Below are 23224 nucleotides of genomic sequence, written 5' to 3' on the forward strand. Positions count from 1 at the left end.
GAGGAAAGGAGCATCCTTAACTCTGAAGACAGGGACACTGAAAGGAATCTAAACCAATAGACTTTCTAGGTTTCCCCCAGTTTACTACACCTAGCTCATAGCCCTTGTCCCATCACATTTTCCCACAACCTTCCACTCTCCATCAAACCTAGCATAAAACTGTTCAGGTTTAACTATTTCTTCAGAGCTCTATTTCCTTATGAGGGCCCCTGTGTTAGGCAAAATTTATATTAAATAAGTCTGTGTACGTTTCTATTGTTAATTTGTCTTTTGTTACAGAGACCTAGATAAGAACCTAGAAAGATAGGAGGAAAAAGATATTTTTCTTCCCATACAACATCTTATTGAAAGAAAGTGCCGTTATTAAATAGCGTACAGTAAAAATTATCTCTGTATATGAGCTTCCCTGGTGGGGCAGTGGTTAAGAATCCGCCTGCCAATGCAGGGGACACGGGTTCAAGCCCTGGTCCAGGAGGATTCCACATGCCGCAGAGCAACTAAGCCCGTGTGCCACAACTACTGAGCCTGTGCTCTAGAGTCCATGAGCCACAACTACTGAAGCCCACGTGCCTAAAGCTCATGCTCTGCAACAAGAGAAGCCACCGCAATGAGAAGCCTGAGCGCCACAACAAAGAGTAGCCCCACTCACCACAACTAGAGAAAGCCTGCGCTCAGCAATGAAGACCCAACGTGGCCAAAAATAAATAAATTAATTAATTAAAAAAAAAAATATATATATATCTGTATAACTCCATAATTGACGAAATTGGAGACATTATATAGTTCTTTTAATGAATGTATTTTAAAATGATAAATTAATGGTCAGTATTTCAAAGAGAATGAATAAAGTTATGTTTTGGAAAAAAACTTTTTTACTGTATCTTATCTTTATTTGTATATTCTCCTTTCTAGAAGCTCTCTGAATATTCTGATTCAAAGCCCAGGGGGGATGCAATTTATTAACCATAGCTCTTTGAATCTTGGATTACTCAAAATTGTTCTTAAAATTCTTGAGCAATTTAGTGTTTGGAAAAGAAACCTCTAGCCTTAAAGATACTAACACTGAATATGAAAATCTAGACTCTATTGCTAACCATGCGAAGAGGAAAATGTCCTCTGGGTGTTTGAATAATTTTAGTTATCTAGCATTTATTCCCTCTGATTATGTATTTTTAGAGCAGGCTTTTTAAAAAGCTTAAATTTAAAGGAAGGAACAAACAATTTCTTTTAGAAGAATGTTAATAATCCCTTGGGTAGGTACTTTTCTTCTTGAACACACAGATAGGCATTTCTCCATTATACATTTGACATAGTTATATGTCAAGTGCCTGAAACTTCAACATATTTTATCTAATGGGTAAAATCAGCCACACTAAGGAAATGTAAAATGATACATTTTCTTTTTACATGATAAAAGTCACATTAAGGGTTTGTGCAACTTTTGCAAGCATTTTCACTCTTAACTAAAGTTCATATAGTGAGACTTAAATGAGGCTAATACAAAAGGGGCATTTCTCAGCCTCCCTCCCCTTTTTTTTCTAAAAGACTTTTCAGTTTTGAATATGTCTAATATCACTTCACTAAGCTACTCGTTAAGGGTGGATCTGTCTTGGTTTACCTGCTAGTGATTCACTGGTTTATGGCACTTGCAAAAAATACTGTTAGAAATCGAACACCTATTTCATCAATTGACCTTAACCCTAAGATGATCACAGCTATATGCCTGACACGTGATTTTCGTCACTGAAAAGGAAGCGATAGTATATGTTTGAGTACACGTACTACGGTATGAGTATGTACTTTTCAATTTTATCTTTAAGGCACTGAAGCTAAGCTGAACTCTGGATTAGCAATGTTGGAGGTTTTAATGATTGAGAGGTTTCTTTTTTATGCCTACTAGCCGCAAATTATTTTTCTACTAGACATTGGGATATGAAACAGACCAACTTCTTTAGATAACTGAAATGATTAAGTCACTTAGGTTCCTCCCCATTCAACCCAAGCAGCAGCCATTCCTGACTAACAACTTCCTCCCCACCTCCTCCCAGCAACTCTAAACCAGACAGATTTTCAAAATATAAACCAATGCTTTAGGATAAAATTTGTTTCTCATATAATATACATCTTCCAGAAATGTTGGACACGGTGGTTCATGAGAAGCGAATTGTTTTTTATTGGCCTATAGCGTTTAATGTTAAAACTGAAGCAAGAGCAATTATATTCTTCATAAAACTACAATATAGTGACTTCTGACCTCTCTCCCATCCGGTCCCCAAGTATTCCTCATTCCAATAGTAACAGCATTAGGGAAATAAAAAAAAAGACCCACATTTACAAGAATTTAGCTTCTGGCAAGCATCATTTTAAAGAATTCACTTCCTGGCTCATGGTTTACATGACCTGTCTGTCTGCTCTTGCTTTTTTCTTTCCCTCCGCCCTTCCCCCCTCCTCCTCAGGGCAAGCTGAGTTTTAACTATTGCATTCACCGCTGCTTCCTGCCTCTTTTGCTTTCTATTTTTCCCATCCGTGGGAATGGAATCTGCTCAGAACTATCAGACCAATATCCCCACCTATCACCACTGTTCATGCTACACCAGCCACCATTGACTAGAGAAGTATTAGCATAATTAATTCAGAAATAAAACTACCTCATAAACTATTAGCTGAGTTAACTTCTGTAACGTGTCTTCGGGTATTCTTGTTTTTTTAAAGCTGTTATTCCAAAGAAAAACTTGATTAATGTTAGGATCTCATTTTCTTTGGGGGCACAAAATATGTAATTTTACGTGTAATTAAGGAATGAGTTTATCTTATTATTTTTAATACCAGTTTGTATTTCTTGTATTTCATTATTTTTTATAACCCTCCCCCAAAACAATTCTCACTCAGAAGTCGTATGTATGAAGAATCAAATTTCCATTCTTTGTTCTATCAGGAAATGGGAGAATCAATCTTGAGGCAAAAATTAAGGGAAAAAATTAAGTTATTGTAACTCAGTTTTTCAAATCAATGCATCCTTGAAACATTAGGAACAACACACAAGAGAATTATACTGGTAAATGTGGAAAAGGTTTTCATTTGTCTTATTTTTAGGTAAATAAGATTTCTAAGTAATTTCTGAAACTTGAGAAAGTTTCCAATTAAAAATAAAATTACATACCTACTTAAAGAAATAGTTCAAAAGGAAAAGAGCAACAAGAATTTAGCCTTACAACTATATTCATTATGATTTTATTTTATCTACACTTTTTTTTTTTAAGTTAGAGTTCAAAAACATCTGTTTCCAATACAGTGGGAGAGGGTACAATTAACTTTTTTTTTTTTTCTAAGTGAAAGGAAGCTAACTGTTTCCTTATTCTAGTTTTGTTCATAGGATCATCCTCTTCTCTTGATCTGACTCTTATTACCTATATATTCTTGTTTCTAGTTCTGCTACTATGGAGCTATCCTAACATTTTTCTGTTCAAATTCCAGAGAACGAATATATGACTAACAGCATATCGCCACTTTCCCTCTTAGGGATAGTTTTCTGTGTCAGACAGGACCAGCTTTGCTGACCTGTGGTTTTCTCTCTCCTAAAATCAGTGGTCACCTCTTCAAGGGATGCCCTGGGCTCTCCTTCTTCAGTGGGTGTTTCCAGCAGTGCAGTTTCCCTTAGAAGAGTTGGGTAGACGTAATAAGTGCTGTAATCCACATCTTAAACAGTGGAGAATATGTGGAGGTAACTATATAGTAATCCATTTGTAATAATATGACATCATTTATTTATCCTCTGATGTAACTATTGCAAAAAGTATGGCAATTGAATTGGAATTCTTAGGTCATAAGGTATGTAAGTTTTAGTTTCTATAGATATTACATACTTCCTTTCAAAAGTAGTTACAAAAATGTAACAGGAGATTTCCCAAATGCTTGCTATCTTTTAAAAATCTTTTCGTATAATGATCAACCATTCTTATTTTAGTCTTCTGTGAATTACATAATCATATTCTTTGAAACATTTTCTACTGAATGGCTGGCTCGTTCATGCTGAATTATATTTTTTTAATATATCTGTGTTATAATATATTCTCTCAGTCTGTGGTCTTACCCTGTTTATCCTGTCATTTGTCACAGTAAAGTTTTAATATTAACATAGTCATACTATAATACAGTATAGTCATATATTCATAATAAAGTTACCCTTTTTGTTTTATTTTTGTTGTTGTTATGTGTTAGCATCATTGTTCTTTATCTTGATAGCATAAAGATATTTATATACTTTTTAAGAAAGATTTATTTTTAATTCATCTTGAATTTATATTTTTAAAAACAGATTTTGTTACTCCTCTTGAATATACTGTAATTTTGTGGCTTCAATATTTTGTTTTTTACTATTTCTGGGAATTTTTCAACTATTACCTCTCCAAGTGTTGCTTTGTCTTTATTCCCTATTCTCCATCCTCAGTCTCCTATTAAAAATACACTGGCCTTCCATTCTATTCCCTAGATCTCTTCTGTTTTGTATTTCTCATCTCTTTATCTCTTTTTGCAGCTTCTAGATAGCTTCCTCAGATATATATTTAAGTTCAACAACATTCTTTTCCTGTGTTCCTAATAAGCCTTTTGGCCTGTCTAAAGAGTGTGTTCATTTGTACATTTTCATTTCTAAACAATTTATTTGGTCCTTGTTTCTCTTGTTAATCTGCCTCTTTTTCATTCAAAGCATTTTGCATTATCATTTAACTTCCTTCTTGTAGCACCTTAACAATTATACATTATAAAGTAGCATTTATATTGTTCTATTAGCTCAAATCCTTAGAGAGTTCATCTTGTTACTGTGTCTGTTGAATCCACTTCATGGTATAGTACTTCTTTTGTGGTTCAAAATTTTTGCAGAGATAGAACCTCAAAGGATTTCCCCTTTTCTCCTGGTAATCACTATTGCTCTGGTTGGTGGAAGTGTGCTCTTAGAGACACTGTGCGTGTTTTTTTTTTTCTACTAAGTAGCTCAGAATGACCTCTCCTAGATAACTTTTTATGCTTATTCTTTGTGAGTTTTGACGTCATGCAGTACTGAGACAGGAGGGAAGGGGGCAGAGAAAAACCTTTAAAAAAATGACAGAGCCATTGAGGATATGACAAAAACTGCTCAGAACCTACTAGGCCCACGATGATGAAAGATATGACTTCTATTTGACCTTAAGCCTCATTATACACTCATTGTAATACATTAGCATGCTAAGTGACACACCCACAGACGCATGACAGGCAGGCCATAAAAGGCCAAAAAGTGGGCAGCGGCCCAATTCCTGGACGTCCCCACCCTTTATCCAAGATTGAGTATTCCTCCCACTTGTTAGCTTATGAAATTACCCAGCACATAAAAACTAACCACCCTGCACCCTGGGACCTCTCGCCTTCTGAGATGGTCTGCAGTCTGCCTATGGAGTGTGTATCTCTCTAAATAAACCTGCTTCCACTTTACTGTGGCTGCTCTTGAATTCTTTCCTGAGTGAAGCCAGGGACCTTCACTTGGCAGCTATCCCAGGAACTTGCCCAAGACTTAGGACAAGACCATGCTCGCACAACACCCTGTTCTCCTGCAACAATACTGTCATTTTAGACCTACACCCATACAAAAGCTTTGGTTTTCCTTTTCACAGGAGAATTTTTTCTATATGGAGCCATGCATAGAAACAGCCTGCTCTTTTGTGGGTCAGTGGGTATTTTTTTCTCGTCCTTTGTTCAAGGAGGCTACATTCATTCCAGCATACTGGTTTTTTGCATGGGTCTCAGTTCCAGACTTCCTTTACTGTTTTGGACCTAAAAGCTGCAGCCCTTATGGTTAAGAGTCCTTATCAGATCAGATAATCTTTGGGTTATTGTGGGTTTTATCACTTGTTTAGTAGTTCCTTCTTTCTTGTTTAGTAGTAGTTCCTTCTTTGTCACCTCTGGTAATTTTTTCTTTCTTTAGAACTTCCCTCTTCCCTCTCTCTTCTCTTCTTTTCCCATTCTCCCCTCCCCCCAATGCACCCACCACCATTTTGTTCAAATTTTCTGTTTTTGAAGGGAGGTCTTAGGACACTGGACAATAAATTACCAGGTATCCCTTAACTCATTTTGACCAGACCATTTCAATATAATTCCAACATTTATTCTTGTTTCCAGTCTGCCTTCTCCAATCCATAGCATAAACTGATTCAAATTTTCTCTTCATGACCAATCTTCTTACCATGCCAAACACCCTAAACTTATCTTTGTTATTTTCTCTGATCTAATTTGTGAGGCCAAACTTACGATGGGAAGCTACCTACAGAAAGTAGGTATTCTCTGTATTTTCTAAAAATTTTTTTTAAGATTTTTTTTTTTTTGATGTGGACCATTTTTAAAGTCTTATTGAATTTGTTACAATATTGCTTCTGTTTCATGTTTTGGTTTTTTGGCTGCGAGGCATGTGGGATCTTAGCTCCCCGACCAGGGATCAAACCCACACCCGCTGCATTGGAAGGCGAAGTCTTAACCACTGGAGCGCCAGGGAAGTCCCTCTCTGTATTTTTAAATACAGAGAATATTGCATTCCTTAACTATGAAAATAATCATTAAGAGGGCAATGCATTAAGTAGCCATAGTAAAAAGAAGGATTATTTATAATTGTAACAGTTGAGATTCTAAACAAAGTAATGATTAGCATTTACTGCCTCTTTGAAGACTGTACTTAAATTTTATTAACTCTCAGGCAACTATTTGGAAGTATCTCATTGGTGACATAGCAGGTCTTGTTTCTAAATCCTTAGAAAGTGATAGATTTATGTTTTTATTATCTATTCTAAAAAAAAAGAAATGACCTGCCTTATCAAAAATACTTTGGTTTGTTGTGTATGAGGTTGGTTGATCGTTGGTAACACACAACTCATGTTTTCTGATGATTTTTCCTTCCATCCAAGTTTAAATTAAGTTGCATTTCCTGAAAGTACACACAACCTTGTTAGACGAAATGGAGTCTGGTTGCATTCTCAACTGAGAAAATCTGCCTTATGTGGAAAACGCTCACCAGTAACGTAGTCAATGAGACATTTATATTCATTAAGATGAAAATAAGCCTCCTTGACGTAGGCTGTTTCATTTACACTGTGCTTCTCCAGAGCTGTAGATCTCTTTCAAGGATATTTCACCATTCTACACAGTAGTTTGTATTCTTAAGACTTATTCGTGACTTATCTAGAGAGTTGTACAGTTTTACTCATGAAATTTTTAAACAATGGGGTGGTAGATGTATGGTAGTAAAGTCCTTCTGATTTGTGAATGTAATATTTACAACAATCTTAAGAGTCAGGTATAGCTTTTAGCATCATTTTACAGATAAAGAAACTGGCCCAAGATCACATGGCTGTTAAGTGATACAGCCAGGATTTGACCCAGACACTTTGCCTGTTGATACCTTGCACTTGACAATTGTGTTATACAATTTACCGGTTCCAACTGGTCATCCACCATGTGAGCAAACTGCAACTGTTCTATTGAACTGAATAACTTTGTCTCCAATTTGGATACAGTCTAGTCTTTTCAAAATATTTCTGATGAACAACTTACTGGTGTGACTAATTGAACCTTTGTTATAGAATTATTTTACTATTATTTATTATTTCCAGAAGCACTGAAAAAAATGTTACCTAAGTAATCTCTTTATTTGGGAAAATAAGTTTGGCATTGCTCTTAAATTCTGACACCAGAGCAAAACTGATTAGAATACTCAGAAATGAATCCATGAATGCAATTAAAAGAGAAAAGAGGGGCTTCCTGGTGGCGCAGTGGTTGAGAATCCGCCTGCCAATGCAGGAGACACGGGTTCGAGCCCTGGTCTGGGAAGATCCTGCATGCCACGGAGCATCTGGGCCCGTGAGCTACAACTACTGAGCCTGCGCGTCTGGAGCCTGCGCTCCACAACAAGAGAGGCCGCAATAGTGAAAGGCCCGCGAACCGCGATGAAGAGTTGTCCCCTCTCGCCGCAACTGGAGAAAGCCCGCGCACAGCAACGAAGACCCAACACAGCCAATAAATAAATTAATTAATTAATTAATCAAAAAAAAAGAGAAAAGAGATGGTTAACTCTTTTCACACTCCTCTTTATAACCTGCAGATGGCCCCAAGTAATTGAAGGAATAACTTTTTTCTGTCCAACTGATGAAAGTACTCACCACTCATTGTTCTTCTTGCTGCAACGCTTAAGGGCTTTTTATTTAACTGACTGTAGATGTTGGGAACTGATGAACCAGTATGAGAAACTCCGCCAGCTAAATGGAAGGAAACATGTTTTCATAAACTTTGCATTCTGAGTTTCATCATACAAATAACAGTCGCTATGCCAAATCTATGTATTTAAAATTACCAACTCTAATGTTTGAAGACATGTTTGTCATTGTCATATAACTAAAGTTACATGAAGTACGATTTAAATCCCCTAAGGAAACATTTCAAAATGTGGTATGCATTAGGGTTCTTTCATTTCTCAAAAGATGATTGGAAGAACGAGGTCTAGAAAAATGGTGTGCTTGGCAGTTCTTTGAGTTTCACACTCCCATCACCCATTTTTGCATTTAAACAGATCATTTACTGGCAGCAGATGGGTAATAGGATAAAAGTTTTCAATATGGTGTGGTGGGCATATATATTTCCAGACACAACACGACAGAGTACAAAGCAGAGTTCTTTAATGTGATTAACAAAGAGCCATGGAATCTGCTATCAATCTTCCTTGTTACTGTCATAGCACTTCCCAGGACTGTTAGAGAAACTTTACAATAGCTGAATGCATGTTACACATACAGATGGGGAAGTGCCTCAGGCAGTTTGGCAAAATTTGCTAGGAGTCCATTTTTGGAATTTCTGCCTTCTGAGTCACCATTTCATCTGAGTCTGACATTTCCATCACGGAAGTCCTCTTACCTTAATGTTGACACGGCTATATTATTTCATAACCATATTTGCTGCATTTGAAAATTTTTATTAGCAACAATATGCTTCACTAACACTAAATGACAAGATGCAAGTTTATTTTAATCTATTTGGGGGCACATTCCCCCCCCCGCCGTGGTCTAGGGAAATCCTTTTCTCAATTTCAATTTTTCTAATTATAGAAAAAAAAAATTAAGGATATGTCTATCATGAGAGTTTTTTGTGAACAACGTTCTAATTGATGTATTATTTCAGTAAAGCAGTGTAACAATTCATATGAGCTACTAGTTGCAGACTCTTATTAATTATAAAAGACAAAAGATATAGGAGCACCATTCAAAGTAGTGCCAATGAGAGGTCTGTTTGTTTATTTATTTTTAACTTAATCTTTACTAAAAATGCTTGGCTTTAGAACCTATTAGTCTCTGGTTCTAATCAGAACCATGATATTAAAGGGAAGATTTTAAATGGCTAATATTTCCTGAAGAAAGTCTTATAATAATGTTGAATGGATTTTCTACACCCATCAACTATGGAGGACTTCCCTAAGGCTTGCATTACTGTTAGACTAGGGTCCTATTCAACCCATCATGATTCCTAGTTCCAATTTGGAATACAAAGATGATGAGATCAAGAGCCTGGGTGAAGGGTCTGGTGTTCATTGAGAGAGATGGAAAATGAAAAAAAGTGAGTGACAACCAAGGTACATTTTTATGTGAAACAGGAAGTTGACGGATACTCATTTAACATTAATCATAAATACAGAGTAGGAGAATAGAATAATTTCAAAATGTGTATGGGAGCTTAGGCTAAAGTTAAAGAGACTTGAAAAAGAAAATATTGAAATTGGGAAATCCCAGTTTTCTCAGCAGTGATGCAGACCTACCTGGGATTTGGTAGCTTGGATTTGTAGTGTATCCAATCAACCTCTTTTATTAGCTTTCTCCAACAGTGCTCAGAGATCAGGAAGAGGGTTGGGGGATTAAATGGCAGTTATGACAGAAAGTCGAGACCATGGAGATTCTGGAGTCAAGCAGAAGTATGGAAGGAGGTCAAGTCTCTGGGATGTTGACTGACTGAGGATAAAATTCAACTTATGAGAAAATGACAGACCTCAGAATAGTAAGTAGAGATCAGGGAAGGAAATTCTAGAAACCTTGATATCAAAAGAAGGAGAGACTGGAATAATGATGACACCAAAATGTGGGGCCTGTATACCATAAATATTGTATCATTATCAAAATGTATAGACACTGGGAAATCAAGGAATTATAAGGACAGATTATGAGGCCACCATATTTAAAAAAGGTTGGATCTTTATTTTTAAATGTTATACATATTTACAAAGTTTCAGGCCTAATTATCAAGTACATGCTTGAATATTAATTTCACTCAAAGGATATTTTAAGGGCACAAAATTATTCTCAGACATCTTTTTTTTTAATCCAAGGCAGAAACCAGCCTGATTTATTTCCTAATAGAGGAGAGTCTTCCCAAATTAGGAGACATTAGGTGTATAAAGATTACTTTCCTCTTCACAAAGGAAGGGACAAGTTCAGACACTTTCTATGCTTTTTGAAAATAATAAAGTCACCCCTTCCTTTAGTACATCTTTTACGTATCTTGTTGCCTTCCCCAAAATGTTGGCTGTTACGTTTGCTTTTTATATTCATTAATAACCATTTGCAAAGTAATTCACTTTCTCTTCATCTGTTTTTTTTTCTTCTTCTTCTTTTTGCTCTGACACTTTAATCCTGCTGACATCTTTCAACACATAATGAAAACCAGCTCTGCCTTTTTCTGGTCTCCTCATTTCTGAGTACTATGGCAACGGATGCTAGTTGACTTAGTAAAACTTGAAAATGTCACATTGCTCTTCATTCTTTGATGAATGCACACTCATGAATACAGCTCAATGCAAAAGCAATTAAAGGCAGTCTTAAAAAGCACCATAAGCAAAGTCACCCTCAGATGACGTTCCCCAGGTGTTGCATTCAGAGCAAAACATGGCAAGCCATTCCTGGTATTAAAAGGACAAGGCTTTTTGTCTCTGAGAATGATTAGCAACCACTTTAGAAACATTTTTTTATGAAACGCAATGATTTCTGTAAATAAATCTTAATTCCAAATCACTGAATTCACTCAGAATATATTATTTCCTCCAAAACCAATGAAATCCATTAAAAACACATAAGGAAGAAGAAACAAATAGACAAATTATTTAACACACACATAAATTACAACTTAAACCTAATTTCAGTGACGCATATAAAACACACACAAACATACACACACATACGAATTTTAACTTACCTAATTTTAACAAGAAGTTGCAAAATAAAAACATTTAAGAATGGTTTGCTGTATAATGGCAAATATTTGCTCATCAAACAGAGACTGACTCTATCTTTTTTTAATAATCTACACCAAATTGGCTATATAGAATTACAATAATAAGAGTAATACTGGATATTTGTTCTTTTAAAGTTTAAATGAAAAATAATTCATTACACTTATGAGTATATGCTTTGTCATTACCTATATACATTGTCTGGTATTGCTGTGATTTTTATTGCTGAGTCTATATTAAATCACATGTAGCAACTCATATTTTTACAGGGTGCTATTAATGAATTATATTCACTTACCGTATTACTTCATTTCTTCATTTCCATTCCAATTATCTCAATATCTATGCCATGTATAAGTGGCATATTTTATTATTTACATTTTACAGCTGAGGAAACCAAGATTCGAAAGCTTAACATTTGAAATCACAGAGTTTTGAAGTGAGAAAACTAAAATGTTACCTCGGTCTCTCACTTTATATTCGGGGCTTTTTCTTGTTATCTTACATCTTTTATGTACATGCCTTAATTAAATACATCTTCCAAATAGTCTATATTCCTTGGGAATATTGAAGCTGTTAAAAAAGAATTTTCTAAAGCAGCCAGCAATGAAGAAAATCAGTGAATTCCAGCCATAACGTTTTGTGACATGTTCCTGGGTTATCAGCACAGAGACATCTTTGAAGTCTGTAAAAATGCCATATCTGAAAGAAGCAGAAGCAAAGCAATGATAAACATACCCAAGGCTTGCTCACAATCATTAATTAATTAATCCTGTTTCATTGAAAGGCACAATACGATTTGTAATAAAGTTAAAGTTTTGGGGGGAAAGCAACCTTTCTACATAAATAATTTGAATGTATCAAAGAACGCTATTCTATTTAAAGCCAGCATTTAGAGTACCTACACTAGGGAGCTCCAAGAAAATTTCCTTGTGGCAATTCCCTGTGGTCTAAGAACAGACAACAGGTTTAAAGTGAGTCTATCACAGAAGCTAGAAACTTAGAACTTAGGGCAGCTTTAAAATGCAATCATTCTCTGCAGGAAAAGGTCCTAAATGAGGTTCGTGTAAGTGAAGTTTAAAATAAACAGTTTGAGCTTCCAAATGGGATTGCATCTTGGCCACACAGTCATACAGGGGACCTACCCGGAAGCTCATTAAAAAGAGTGCCAAGACTCACTCAAGAAGCAGTAATGGTGAAGGGGTTAAATGTGTGAACTCTGAAATAGGACAGATTGGGTTCAAAGCTCAGCTCTGCCAATTTCTACCATGTAAATTTAGTAAAATGTCTTCACCTCTCAGGTCCTAGTGCCCCCAGATGTAAGATAGGAATGATAATAGTAACCGATACCAGGGGATGTTGTGGGAAATCTATGTGCTATAAGAGTAAAAGCAAATACATCATTTACTTGGGCCCCATCAATAAAATATTTTCAGGCCGTGTAACATTCTGGGATTAGTCAGATTAGTAGAGCAGCTGTCAACAGTTGCTATTCCTTAGTAACTCACCACCAGCCTTCAAGGTAACATAGAAAACCATCTATTAGATTGCACTGAATGCGTTTCAAAAGTATAGCAATATTAGAAAATATAAAGATTAAAAGGAATTTGAGCATACAGAACTAAATGCAAATGGCTAAAATGTCATAATCAAGATTTAAAAACAGACAATGTTGAGAAGGAGAATTTGAAACAAGTAAGACCTCGAAGTGTGAGCATCTTTAATATACAAAATCCATGACAAGTCAGTTAAAATAAAAATAAATTCAAGATATGAACAAGTGTTTCATAAAATCTAGAATACAAATAAGCAAAAAGATAGAAAAATATTCTCAACCTAATTATGAACCAAAGGTAAACGTTAAAGTTACTATAAGAAAGCATTATTTATCATTACAAATGGCAGAATTTTGAGACTAAGAACAGGTAAAAAGGGGACTGTAAGGTGTTTTCCTAGCTTGTTGATAGGAATCTAGAACTGACATACACTTTCTAAATGTCAATACGGTAAAATAGGTCAAAAGCTTAAAAACATGCATACCATTTTACCAGGTATTATATTGTTAAAATTCACAGTTAGAAAATTAACAGCTGTGCAATGTTCTTTACTCTGTTTATCATTTGAAGAAAAAGCAGAAACAAAATAAGAGTACTTCAAGGTAGGATTAATTAAATACACAGAAAAAATAAATATTCATGCAATAAAATATGCTACCCTTTAAAATAATGATGGGTATCTGTTTTCATTGGCATGAAAAAATGCATGATTCAGCATTAACTATACAAAGCAGGTTACACAACTGTCTAATATCTCATTTTTCTTTAAAACACACAGAAAGAGGGATGAGGCAATAGACATATAGAAAGGAAAGAGAGAGGGAAAGACAGCAAGAAAAAGGAAAAGAGACAGAGAAAGCAGGTAAACAGACACCAAAATTAAAATGAGTAGATACACATGATGTATGCTTTCTTCATTGTACTTTTCTTTGTTTTCCACACATTTAACAGGAACATATATTTAGTTGAAAATAAAAACACTTCCATTAAATGAGGATAAAAAATATTTGGGCAATAGCCTTTCTGGATAAAATAATCTTCTAGGCTGGAACATAGCAGCTCTGCTCCAAACCAAAGAATCTTAATATGATAGCTGGAAAGTAACAGAATAGTTTCACTGTCTTTCAGCTATGAGGCAGTGATCCTTTCAACCACAATATAAAATGGCTCATCTTCTGGGAATGTTATTTTGCTCAAAGATTTTTGAGGAAAAAAGTGAATTTTTGCACTGTTAAAATATTTTTGTAATATAGGAGCATCTTGTGTCAAAAAATATGTATGCTTCTGGATGTTTCCGAGGTGTTCATTAGCATGACTTAGGAAAAAAAAACCAATGGGTGGGTACTCTTCTTTGAAAAATTCATATTATTAGACATATTGATAATGAAAATGAAATCATTTTAAATGCCTGCTTTTTCACATGCATGCAGGCTTGCATAGGTAAATATATATTGGTAGGCCAAGTTTTTAAGTAGATTTGAAAGATCTGTTTTTCTCATGAAAAGACAAGTAGAAACAAAACCAAATATGTTTTTTAAAAACTGGCTTAACACAAATGAAATCGTTTTAATGGAAGAGAGGCTCAAAAAATTATTACATTTAGTGGATTTTATTTTCAGAGCTAAACTATTCTTGCAAGTAGCAGCTAACTGCAGAAAATTCAGTCAGAGAGACAGATAAAGAAAGTTGATTCTAGGCAGAGGAATTATTTGAGAGGCTTAGTTCATTTACATATTTAGAAAATATACAATTATCAGTGATCTTTATCTACAGAGAAAGTGTTTTGACAAGTATTTCCCTGAAATGAAATAAATGGAGTGACTAGTGGATCAGAGAGTATTTCCTTGTGCTGTATAACCAATCAATTTCCAGCATACTACTTCCTCTGAATAACTCTTCCACTTCAAAATCACTTGTTAGGTTTTAGCCATTTAAAAGCTGTTATAAATATATTAGTACACAAATGGTACACCAATGTTGATGTTAGGATCTAGTATTTCAAGATCCTGCTAGGATCATGTTTTTGCCATTAAAATAGGCTGTGCATATCCTCTATGACTCACAAATTCTCTCTCACCAAGGTGACGTTCGTGAGGTATTTGTTGGATGATTTAGGAAATATGGGCTAAATAAACTACTGTTACCCATGCCCTCCCTACTGCAAACTCATCCTGCTTATCAGCCTTACTCCCCATCACCTTCAGCTTTCAGGAAAAGTTAGAAGACCTGGTTTGCCCCAGCTTTCTCACTGGCTGAACATGGGATTTGAATAAGTTGGTCCCTTTTACTTGCAGACTGTTACATAACTAATTTATAATCAGGAATAATATTAAATTGTTTTTGTCAACCTGAGGATTAGTACAAGGCTCTTTTGATCGAGTTTTTCTATTTTGTTCTCTGACACCTTGTTCCTTTCTATCTAAAGTTAAGTATAGCAAGTAAAGTCACTTAATAAGTGTAAGCCCTAAACCATTCTTGCAAACAGCAAATACTACTCACTCCACATACTTTTTTCTTTGCCTTTTCCTAGATTTATCATTTCTCTACCACATGACTTTAAAATCAAAAGATCTAACAATCTGTGAGACTTTAGGCAAGTCATTTAATGATGTTAGGCATCTCTATCAGTAGAAGAGGACTAAGTATGGCCAGATTACAGAGTCCTTAGGAGAATTAAATTGAATAATGCACTTGAAAATACTTTCTAAATTGTAAAGGTCATACAAGTTGGCAATATCATGTATTTCCTACCTTTGCAGTTTCTTTTCATTCCATAATACAAGCATTATTTTCATAGACTTTTACATTTTTGTGGTGTAACACCTGTACACTAAAAGCTAGTCAACATTTCACTCACATATGAGTCTGCAGACAGGATATGACATTTCATTCGTAAGTACTGAATGAAACGATGCCATCGGGTCCATTTCTGATTTTTCACTTTAGCAAGTTGCTTATTAGAAGAATGATTTCACATGAAAAATGGCTGGACTTTTATCAGTTATTCTTCCACAAAGAATATTTAAAAAGCAGTCCTTTAAAAAATTATGTGGGTTATTTATAACTTCCCGTATTCCTTGCATCTTAATGGCAACACATTACATGATATTTTATAACCCCTGCAATTTCCATTATCAGTCTGAAAGTCTGCATTTCTTTCTTTGTTGACTCATATATTTGCAAATTATTTATTCATCCCAAGATACACCCATGCAGTTGAAAGAAAAGAATAATGTCAAGGCTGAACATGAGTAAAAGTGACTCAGTAAAAGGCACATAAATCTCTCATTTTTCTCTCCATGTCTGAAATTAGAGTAGTACCAAAGTTTTAGAATAAGTTTTAAAAATACTGAAAGATGATTTCTGTGAATAAGGGTCCACTTTCTTTTATACCTTGCTGTGGTTAATTTCACTTCCTCCTCTATTCCAGGTAATGTTTAATTGTGTTGTAAATAAATGTATTCATCATATTTTGAGATTTCCCATGGAAGATGGGATTTTTCTCATTTGGATTTTTATTTGTTTTTATAAATTTAGTATTTCACATGGATTATTGTTTCTATAAACTTCCCTAGCCTTTATCTTGTTTGTGTCTTCCTAGAATGACTGGTTTCATTTGATTATTTTAACTTACTATCTGTGCTATTGAAGGTCACCATCCTCAGACTTACTTCCTTGAGAACTTTCCAGTTTCACATTCTGTGTTTATAAGGCTATAACTGACTTTCTAAAATTATCTAATATTACTAGTAAATCACTCAGTGACAGAGTGTTCAAGGAATACTGGGTCTGAGGATTGTTTCTGTGCATAAGGTATACTTTGGCAGTAAGAATCTGTCAGCACCCTGACATTGAACTGACTCGAGAACACAAATGAATTAGTCTAACTTGCTATTTATTGTCTTCATAAAAGAGAGCTATATATTTCCTATCAAATACACTAACCTGTATTTGACTATGCTTAGCACTGAGATGACCTCCCTGCATGAAGCTAACATAATTTTCCTGTCACATATGCAGTCTAAGTGTTAATATATGCATGCCTAAATCAAGTCCATTTTCTGATTTGTAACAAACTGCAAATACATAAGTGAGCAGAACAAAATAAAAACACGTAATTTTAGGATACTAGCTAAATTAATAAACATTAAGGGTCACAACATACATCATAAACTTTCTTTGTGGGAATCACAGAAATAAAGGCCTGAAAGATGGTAAATTTCACATGGATTCCAAAATTAGTAAATGTTGCAGGACAGCACAAAGAAGGAGCTCATCAGATTTAATCTAACAGTTATTAAGCAACAACCACGCATAAGACATTGAACAAGAAAATAAAATGAATATAAAGATAAAAAAGAGACTGCTTTTGTTCCTAAAAAAGTTATGGGGAGATACAGAGGTGCATCAATACGTTGGACTGAACGTGGTATCATAATGAAATCTAATGTGGAGGAACAAAACAAATGCAATGAAATCAGGGAAGGGGAAAAAATTAATTATGACCTAGAGAATCAGGAGATGGACGTTTGGATAAGATGCCCATGGGCAGAGATGGAAGAGATATTCTTTTTAGAGACAGTGGTGCGCACACAAGAACAGAACTGACAATGTACAGTGTGCATTAAAGAACGATGAGACAACATGAGTGCCTTAGAAAATAGTATTTGAAGGACAGGAGGTTCAGATCAGATTACAAGGAAAAACTTAAATAATACTCAATAATACTAGATGAATTTCTATACATAATATGCATTGAAAAGTTTTGGAGCAGAAAAGTTAACGATCAGAATTATGCTTCAAAAATGCCATTCTGGGGTCCTACAGGTGGGCTGAATGAAACAGTGTGGAAAAGAAACGTATTTAAGGGACGATTGGAATAATCTAACTGAAATAATGACAACTTAAATTTATAAAAACAAGTTACATTGTAGTCAAAGAATTGATTTATCAGCTGATTTTAAATTGGGAAAGAAGAAGAGGAAATGTTTAAAAGTGACTCTAGAATTTCAAGGCTTAAGGACCATATTGGGCAATTAAGAATGCACAGAACATAACAAGAAAAAACAGCTTTTGCTGAAATTGTTAGTTACCATCTTCTCTTTTCTACTAAAGGCTGAAATTATTAATGCCCCTTCACTCTCACTATGGTCATATTACATTATTCCTGGACCAATCCTTACTGTGATGTATTTGCAAATAGCCACATTCTCTAATCTTTACCAATATCTTCAATGATAGCATTAAGTTACCCTCATAGACTCAGGAAATACAGTCTTTGGAATAAATGGTAGTCTCCCATTCTGCTTCTTGAGTTTCATTTGATGCCATTTACTCCAAGTATATAATGTCCCCCCAAAATGCCCATTTTAAAAATCATTAGTCACCACTACCCTTGTCTAGGCTTCTATTTTGTTTTTTGCCCTTGTCCTATTCTGTCTAGAATTTGTATTTATTATCAGAAATCCTATGTAGAGTCTTGAACTCAACTTCAGCACCTCAGTGCCATAATATTGTCTTTTTCTTACCTCTTATTCCTCTAAAAAATGACTTTTTATCCTATGTTGAATACTATTGACTTTTTCTCATCCCAGTCTCTGAGCTTTGCTTACTTTTTTCTAGGTGCTCAATCTGACCTGTATTATTATAGATATCTTTAAATATAGAAAAAAAAATAAACAGAGAGATATAAATTTTGAATGTCTGTGGCTAGTTTACTTTTCTGGAGTTAGTCTAAGTATCTGTCAGTACCTTACCCATCTTTGTGTGTGGCTACTGTTCTAGGTGCTACATAAAATCTTTTTCCTCCCAGATACCAGAATATGTCTTGAGATTTTATAGATATCATAGGAAGGATGGTGACTTAATTCGGGAGAATACTGATCCAAAGTAGAGGTAGAACAGTCATAGAGCAATTCCCAACAGGAAGCTGGATTAATGGCAAGAGAGCAATAATTTGAATATTATAAACAAGTCCATTGTTAATGGGCTTAGGTTTCAAGATGTCAAACTTGCCCCATTCATTTAACTCCTTAGCCACCACTGAACTGATTGTACAGGAATTTTTTTTAAAGTCTTAAAGGTCAATAATATTGAGAGAGAATACAACAGAATATAGGATATTTTGAAAGACACATAGCAGACGAAGGACTGTTTTACAGCCGAAAGTGTGAATGAAGAAGTGGTGGTGAAATATTTGGAAGTTAGTATAAGAAAGAGATCACAAAATTTCTAGTCTAAGGCCAGAATATTGGAATTTAACTTCTGACAACACAAAACAGAATTTAGGCTTACAGTTTAGGCTTGTGAGGGAGTAATGCTGAGGAGCAAGCCTATAACAAAAGGGATTAACTGGAGGTCCATATATGTAATATAAGTTAATGGGAATTGCCAGAGAGATTACATATGTCCAAAATAAGATAAAAGACTTAAATGAATAATTCAGGAAGTCTAACATCCAAGTAATTGAAACTTCCAGAAAGAGAGACCAGAGTAAACAGAGGAAGAGAAATTATCAAAGACACAATACAGGAAATTTCCCCAGAATTGAAGAGCATTAGTCTACATAATAAAAGAGCCCATGGGGTGCTCGGAAAAACATGGAATTATCAGTGTTATGGCACAGCTTTCAAATTTGTCTAGGATAAAGGGAAAAGGAATAAGCAATAAATAAATATTTTAAAATCTTCCAAAGATTATTAAAATAGAGCACAAATAAAAGAACAAGGAAGAATGACATTGAGCTTCTCAATAATAATATTATACCCCAAAGGACAATAAAATTACAATGAAAGGACAATTTATATTAATAACTAAAATATGACTTCCAACCTAGAATTCCATAAGATAGCAAAACTTTTAAACTATGTAAGGACAGAATAGATTTTTCATATACACAGTGACTAAGAAAATTTAATATCTTTGACTAGGAACCTAGTTGAGAAAGGCTTCTCATATTCCAAAGAGGAAGCCAGCTTGATTTCATCTATGGACTTAATCAATGGCTTCCCTGCATCCATTCCCTTTGGTGATATCCTCTCAAGAAGAGTCTTCACTTTGCCATGTGACTTGTTTTGAACAGTGGGATAACAGTAAACTTGATGAAAGCAGGGATTTGAAAGAGCGCTTGCACATTAGCTTTCCTTTGGGTTCTATAAATTGCCCTGAGACCATGTCAAGAGAACAGGGTTAGTCTGCTGGAGAACTGTGAGAGACTTGTGTATGTGGGAAACCTGTGAAGGGTAGTTGAGTCAACCATACTACCTGAGACCCTACTAGACCAGCATGCCCCAAGCTGACCTAGACAACTAAACATAAATATATGAGTGAGCTCAGCCAAGATCAGCCAAGTCCCACGCAGTCAGCAGACCCCCCACCCCTCCCTGCCTTAAGAAAAATTTCAATAACTATCTTTTGGCTTTTTATTTTAAACCACTAGACCACTAAATATATATAACAAAGATATGGCCAACTAACAGAAATAAAATCTAAAATGGGTTAATTTGGGCAGAGTAGGACTGAGGGGTGCAGTGTATATGCTTTCTCTCATTATAGCCTTTTAGTAGCAAATAATGTTTTTAAATCACGAGCATGTTTTAAATGTTTTAAATGATGACTAATAGGGCCCTACATAAATCGTTCTGTGCCAAAGGAGTTTCAGTGTTTGTGTTGTTGCTGTTTTGTTTGATTTGAATGAGAGAGAAAAAGTAAAAATCGTGGAATACACTTGGGTTGGGGGAATATGAATGCTGTCTTCTAGCCTGAAAACATGAAGATCTGGAATAATAAGTAGCTGACAAGAACCTAGAAACCTTAGGAATAGAGATAGGTTTCTATTGAGGCAAGACTGAAATTGTTTGTTTGTAGTTTGTTTTCTAAGGAACAGAGCTTCCTGGGGAGCACAGACCATTGTAAGTAAAGGCGTTTTGGAAGCAGAAGTTGACAGTAAGGGACTGTATTTTTGCCTTTGATTGAGAAACTAGGCATAAAAGGTACAGATCAACTTAAAAACTTTGAATACATCTCTGTTTAAAATATTTTTTGGTGTGAGAATTGCTTGAAAACCCCAGGTTTTTCTGGGCCTGGACTTCTGCAGAAATTGTATAGAGTTCACATGCAAATGTAAAATGCAGCTCAGACTCTAATTTCAGTATCCCAATATGGAAATACCTGATTCTAAATTAATAAACTGGTGTTTGTACAAGAATGCTTGGATTACAGCTGTTAGCCAAGGAAATACTTCTGTCAAGATAGTGAAAATAGAAGCTTTTCCTTTATCTGAGGAGTAGGCGGGATGAAAATACATGACTGGAAATTCCAACGTATCATTTAAAAAGACAGTTAGGTTTCAAAGTCTCATTTAACTAGAGGACAAAACTTTTAAGTATAGTGTGATATAAATGTGCCCAAGTAATCACTGTGCTTTGATGGAGCAAAGGTTATCATTCAAAGTAAACCCGTTTCTTCTTCTGTATGGAACAGACATTACAAGAGATAAATAAGCTAACAACACAGTCATTAAGCAAGGATAAAAATGCTCAGTGATTCTGTATTTAACAAGAATATGTTAATAATAACTTCAAGTGTATCAGCCCCCCATAATCTCCTTGAGTCTCCCTCAAGCACACAAAGAAACCTTCCAACTCAGTAAGCACAGAAGCATACAAGATCAAGACAAATCAACTAATCTCTGCTGTCCACATTCCCACCCTAAGTACCAACATAGACATTGTTGAATAAAGAGTGATTTCTCTGCTAATCCCCACCCGTTTCCAATCACATTGGGAGCCCCAGACCCCTGTACCCATGTATGTATCTATGTATTAAAAACCACTAGTAATCTCTCTCATCTTTAATTTACCCAAATATGATAGTTCAAATAACTCAAATTGATCTTATATAAATTCTTAAAATAGCCAATGTTCTTCAACAAACAACACTTTGACAATATGGTATCATTTAGTTAAATAAAGAGAAATTTAAAGGAATGTGAATGATTGCACTGCTTTGTAACATATATCTGCTAACTTGTGATTTCCTATGAGAGTAAGGAAAAGAACCAGGAAGATTTGTTTTCTTAGGTGGATGTTTAATGAGATCCTTCCTCCTACAAGTTGCAGTGGATGCTACAGACTGATTTCAACTAACATGTGTATTATCCAGTACTGAAAGAAAATAAAAGATGATCTCTAGTGCTACATACATTAAAGGCGGAATTGATAATATTCTTTTGCTGTGAGAATGTTGAAAATGGTGCCCATAAGAACTCAGGCTGAAAGTCACCAGAAGTCAGGTTCAAATATACATGAAAATGCAGAACCAATAATTTCCGTTAATGAGATTGGAAGAAACAGGGCTCACTTAGGTTGACAATTGTTCATGGATGTGGAATATGGAAGGGAGAAGGTAGTCTATTATCTAATCACATGACCTGAGTAGAGTTAAGAAGTAACAGATGACCTGGGACACTTCTCAAACCATCAAAAATCAAGTAAGAAGTATATAAATTTTAGTATAAAATATAAAAGAGTGAAAAATTGTGACGTCTTATTTTTGCTTCTGAGATCAGAATAATACAAAAATCTCAATTTTGCTTAACATATATTTGAACTTAACATGAACGAGAAGTTTCAATAATGACTATGCTGGGAGTTTTTGTTTTTGCCTAATTACATGCATGGCCATAAAGCATAAGTGAATCATTATCACATCATCATGTAAAGGACCTCCTGAAGATCCTTGTTTTCTTGTATATTTATTTTCCTGGATATAATCACCATTGTTGGATAGTTCAAGCTCTGGATTTCCACACTTTAAAATGCTCAAAAGCTGCTGATATACTGTTGTTTAATCACAACCTATTTCTAAATGACCTCATAAAAGAATTGACCAAAGAGAACCCTAGTAAGACATGGCTTAATAATTTTAGGTAAAACTTGGACTTGGTTGTACAGTGGAGAAAGGACAGCCTCTTCAATAAATGGTGCTGGGAAAACTGGACAGGTACATGTAAAAGTATGAGATTAGATCACTCCCTAACACCATACACAAAAATAAGCTCAAAATAGATTAAAGACCTAAATGTAAGGCCAGAAACTATCAAACTCTTAGAGGAAAACATAGGCAGAACACTCTATGACATAAATCACAGCAAGATCCTTTCTGACCCACCTCCTAGAGTAATGGAAATAAAAACAAAAATAAACAAATGGGACCTAATGAAACTTCAAAGCTTTTGCACAGCAAAGGAAACCATAAACAAGACCAAAAGACAACCCTCAGAATGGGAGAAAATATTTGCAAATGAAGCAACTGACAAAGGATTAATCTCCACAATTTACAAGCAGCTCATGCAGCTCAATAACAAAAAAACAAACAACCCAAT

The sequence above is a fragment of the Delphinapterus leucas genome, chromosome 5 (genome assembly GCF_059928025.1).
Source record: "Delphinapterus leucas isolate spDelLeu-1000000601 "Yukka" chromosome 5, BTC_Dleu_Yukka2, whole genome shotgun sequence".
Lineage (NCBI taxonomy): Eukaryota > Metazoa > Chordata > Mammalia > Artiodactyla > Monodontidae > Delphinapterus > Delphinapterus leucas.